This window comes from Notothenia rossii (assembly GCF_949606895.1).
Source record: "Notothenia rossii genome assembly, chromosome: 7".
NCBI classification, from domain to species: domain Eukaryota; kingdom Metazoa; phylum Chordata; class Actinopteri; order Perciformes; family Nototheniidae; genus Notothenia; species Notothenia rossii.
In genome coordinates, this window is record NC_136905.1 from 17854887 (window position 1) to 17860152 (window position 5266).

Consider the following 5266-nt stretch of genomic DNA (forward strand, 5'->3'; position numbering starts at 1 on the left):
CAAGACACTTCTCAAGTACCCTCTCGAGTCACCTCTCGAGTCCCCTCTCAAGTCTCTTCTCGAGTTCCCTCTCGAGTCTCCTCTCCAGTCTCTTCTCGAGTCCCCTCTCCAGTCTCTTCTCGAGTCCAGTCTCTTCTCGAGTCCCCTCTCCAGTCTCTTCTCAAGTCCCCTCTCGAGTCCCCTCTCAAGTCTCTTCTCAAGTCCCCTCTCGAGTCAGCTCTCGAGTTCCCATTCAAGACACTTCTCAAGTCATCTCTTGAGTTCCCTATCGAGTTTCCTCTCAAGTCTACGTTGAAGTTCCCTCTCAAGCCATCTCTCAAGTCAACTCTCAAGTTTCCTCTCGAGTCTCCCCTCAAGTCCCTACTCTTGTGCCGTTGGAGGTTCCGCTGGGGGTCAAGCCAACCTTATGTCTTGTGCCATTGGCGGCCCCGCCGACTACTCTTCTGCCAGGGGTCCTGCCAACCCTATGTCCTGTGCCATTGGAGGCCCCGCCGACTACTCCTCTGCCGGGGGTCCTGCCGGTCCTGTATCTTGTCCCGTTGGGGGTCCCGCCGACTACTCTTCTACCGGGGGCCCTGCCAATCCCATGTCCTGTTTCGTTGGAGTCCTCGACATCACCTGTATCGCCGGGGGTCCTGCCAACACCCGTTCCACCGGCTCCGGTTCCTGTCCGGTCAACACCGGCTCCTGCCTGGTCCCCTGAGAGCTTTGGTCTTCGCCCCTTTTTGAACTCTGCCTTGCCCCAGGGCCGTCCGCCCGAGTTCCCCTTTTTGAACTCTGCCTTGCCCCCGGGCCATCCGCCCGAGACCCCCTTTTTGAACTCTGCCTTGCCCCCGGGCCGTCCGCCCGAGTTCCCCTTTTTGAACTCTGCCTTGCCCCTGAGCCGTCCGCCCAAGACCCCCTTTTTGAACTCTGTCTTGCCCCCGGGCCATCCGCCCGAGAACCCATCCATTTTCTCTGCCTTGCCCCCGGGCCGTCCACCCGAGACCCTTCCTCCGGACCCCCTCCACCCACCCTGCTGGACTTTGTTGTTTGGGACGTCTGGGATCCGTCCCTTGAGGGGGGGGGTTCTGTCACACTCCTAGGCTCATGTCACGTTGGTAGTTTTGTATGTTTAGGTTATGTCACGTTCTATGTCTAGGTTTGGGTGTTTTGCTGTTTTCCCTGTCATGTTTTCCTCCTGTTTATTGTCTGGTCCTTTTCCCTGTGTTTTTTCTCCTGTCGTTAGTTTCCCTGGTGTGTCTAATTGTCTGATTATGTTCACCTGTGGCCCCTGTGTTTCCTCCTCCCTCCTCACCTGTGTCTTGTTGTGTGATTAATCTTTTGTGCATTTAAGTTCTGGGTTGTCTGTCTGTCTTTGTCGGTTCGTCTTTTGCCTTGACTAGTTCTGCGGTGAGTGTTCTGTTTTGTCTTTGCTAATATCATAGCCTTGAAATAAAGGAGTTTTTCAGTTTACATCTGCATTTGGGTCCTGCTTCCTTCACAATCCGTAACACATGATTGTGGACAGTGTAGTCATAATAACAATGGTGGCTGACTTCCAGCTTCCACCTGCCAGACTCCTCTTCCACTGAAAAAGCTATATGCCCAGATGCATTCAGAAGAAAACACATTTTCACAAATACAGGTATGGGGTTAATTTCTTTGCCAAAAACGCAGCATCACTCGACTGAACAGACAAAGCAGCATGCATTTTAGCAGATTCAACCAGGTCTGGAGAAAATGATGAGGAAAAAAAACCTCTGTGTGGTTGAAGGCTTTGTGCATGCAAGCGATGTATTTCCTCCAAAAAAGACATGGACAAACCACCTCTTACTCATTTCCAAAAAACGAGGTCCTTTGAAAAATGGTCGCCTTTAATGTTACGGGCCATTCAGTATGATAAAGGACTCAATAGAACCTGCAAATATATTGTCTGTTTATTCTAGCAATGCATATAATTTGCATTTATTAAAATGTCTTGTTTTGACTTTTATTTCTGTCCATTTCTTGCTTTTACTTGCTGTTGTGTAACAAAATGTTCTTGCAGTCATATTCTTTTAGTTAAATTGGACTGGATTATGAATAAAAAGCTATTCGAAATTTCTATTTTCTTTGGGTCATGAGCTATCCTTTGATCAAACAGCAATCCTGAAATACTAAATGGGATTCCTGAGAAAATAAGAGTGGACTGAGAGACATGTGGAGATATAAAGAGAGATGCAGAGCAAAGTAGTAAAAAAGACTACCTCGGGCCTTGAAAATTACAGAGCACAATCATGAGAATGCACGGGAGAGGTGATGAACGCCCCGGGAGCACTTCGCACCAGCCAGTAAATAAGACATATAACAAGCTCATCACATCTGCTGTGCCCTGGGCAGAACACTGCCTCTGGCTGCCTAGCTTTCACACCTCTGTAACTCTGCTTTATTTTCACCCGGGGCTATACAAACAATGGGCTGGGTTCATGATCCCTGTTTTATGAAAAAAATGATTATCAATTCCTCCTGTTCAAGCCGTGATGCTATCAATACTGTGACTGCCTTCATGCTTATGTGAACGGATTTACACATAAGCTCTAAGATTATTACATGATCACCTTTGGGACAAACGCTAGTGTGAAGACTAATGAGAAGGTGATTAAAAACAAATAGCATTGACTCAACTATCAGCAAGAAAAAAGGAAGGTAAAACAGATAATAAGCTGTTCAATATATTGGATGTAACTTATTTATTTTACATCATGAGGTATGGCTAGTGAGCAGGTATACAAACATGTGATATAACAAATATTAAAGAATTTGTGTAGATTATTTGGGAATATTCTGAACAGCGATGTCTTTACAATAGTGATGTTTGTTTCAAGATCCTAAATCAAACAATCTTATGCTCTATAAATGCATAATTTTCTGGTAAGAAACAATTCAATTGATTTAATTTGCAGAAAAAAAGGAAAATAGGAACATTTTGCAGTAGGCTATTACTAAATTAGGGACCTAAAAGGTTGTTACCACAGACATGTCTGGCATAATAACTTAAGCAAGGATTTCATTAAGATCAGTTCCGTCTAGCCCATAGACTGTAGGTTTAGCAAATTCAGCCATTGTATTAAATGTAGCACAATATGGCTTTTTAATCCTATTGTTGCACAGGTAGGCAACATGTGAGTATTACTGACACACTAAATCAAGGAATCTACTTTGAAAACAAAGAGTAAAGCACTCAAACACCTGCTCACATTTACAAAATGCTACTTCATGTAGTATCAGACTTTACCAATAATGTTTTTTTCATTTCGGGTATTTTTGTGTGAATACATACAGTACTTCCTGGTTGAGGGACGCTGGCCAAATGAGAGCGAATGGAAGTCGTCAAAATTTTGGTAAGCAGGTGACCAAAAGCTGCTCGCTAATTGGCGGCTTCAGATTTTCCAATGGGGCGCAGCTCTCTGCGCCCCCCAGACCCTCCCACAGGCAGCAAATCTGTATTGTTCTCATGATCTTTGAGAACATTGGGGCGATGGAGCGATTGGGCCATGACGCTGTCTTTTATGTTCACACTCGCCATTAGGTTTCTGGATGATATTATCATGGCAAATTCGAGTGCGGCCGCAGAAAATTCAGTTTTTTCTTTACAAAAACACCCTTTCACAAGGCGTCCACTGGAAGAAAAAAAGAGAATAAAGGAGCTTGGACCGGACCGACCCGATTAAAAAATGTATCAGCAGGCAAGTGATTGAGGACGAGCTTATAACCGGGGCTAGTGTCCATGAATCACAATCAATTTCCTTCGACATTACAGTGGTGTTGTAGATCGCTTTTTTTTTGCGCCCCATCCAACATTTTTACCACCAGCCGTCACTGGTGTGACGGTAAATCAGTTTACAAAATAAAACGTAACTTATTCAAATCTTATTAAAAAAACACAACCTACTTGGATATACAGTAAGCTAACTTTCCGTGGGGTTATCTCCGAATATCGCGAGAGGACGAGTATCTAAAACAGAATTAGCATACTTCAGAAATGTGTTGGTCAAAACAAAGTTTCAGTGAAGTAGGCTATAAGAATATGTTTGTTTTACAAAATAAGTCAAATAGCCTGTAGCAACTTTAAAATGAATTTGTTGCGGGTCGTCCTTTGTTTTAGATGTGAAGATGGGATGCTTTACTTTTCTAAATAATCACTAAGTCCCGTAGCATCCAAAATAAAAAAAGGAAGAAAAAACAGAAAACAGCGACACAGAAAACATGGAAGCTGTAATGTTATAGATATATACTTTATTAATTCTCTCTGATAAAATAAAAATTACAAAATAATTTCAACCTTAAAGGGCACTTTCCTTGTTCATAATTATTTAACGTATTGTTGTACATATCAGAATTGTCATTACGAATGAGAAGAATACTATAGTTTAGTAATATTATATATCAGCTATAACTGCGTGTAATCATAATGGTAGAAAAGGACTAAGCAATACAAAGCTAGATTTCGTTAACAGCATACTATACAATATTCCAAGCGTATGTAATTCAGTATTCCGGCCACAGCATGTCGCCATAAGACAGTTTGATATTGTTTCCAATGAAGAGTAGGCTTGTCTCTTTTCCCTTCACACCATAATAATTCTTGTCATATAAACCTAAGTCTTTCTTTTTATGTTTTTTTAATTTCATACAGCTGTTCCTTCATGGCCATTTATCCTTTGTAAGGTTTATTTGTGTTCCCTTGTGTTCATCCATAGTCCACCTTGATCTGTTTTAAAGCAGTGAAGAGCAGTCCATGTACAGCACTTTAACAAGTCCATGCCCAGATTTTCACAGTTATTCCCTCAGAAATATTGTCTAGATATCTGCAACGCCTCCTGCTATCTTTTGTCCCCAGTGACAGCAGCGTTCCCTGCCTCTTATTGAAGTCCATTTAAGAGAGAGCACTTTGGTTGTTGAGGTGTGTGTATATCTGTGTGTGCGTGCGTGTTGGTGTCTGTTCCTGTGTATGCACGGCAGTTTAAGTGATCGATCAAACGAGAGTGTTTTGAGTGTATTTCTTTACATAGAACACACTCATGATAACAGTGTGCCGTTTTGGGACTGTGAGCCTAAAGAAAGAATGGTAGTAAGACATTTCTTCTTCTTCCCTTCATGAAGGGTGTTACACACAACCGTACACTGTGAAAAATATTTATCACATCAACTTCTAATCACACAGCTTAACAATTGTTGGATTTTTAATTAAATCTCTAATGTAAAAATCAAAAGATTAGTCATTCTAAGCATAAATATATCTAAA

At 42.4% G+C, this 5266-nt stretch overlaps 1 protein-coding gene across 1 annotated transcript in view; it reads right to left on the reverse strand.

Moving 5' to 3' along the window:
* Positions 1-4248: 4248 nt before the first annotated feature.
* kcnn3 (potassium intermediate/small conductance calcium-activated channel, subfamily N, member 3) overlaps positions 4249-5266 on the reverse strand; it is a 41181-nt gene continuing 40163 nt past the window's right edge. The window contains 1 exon segment of the mRNA XM_079640146.1: positions 4249-5266. This exon segment is cut by the window's right edge and continues 2011 nt beyond it. The gene's annotated coding sequence lies outside the window, so the exon portion shown is untranslated.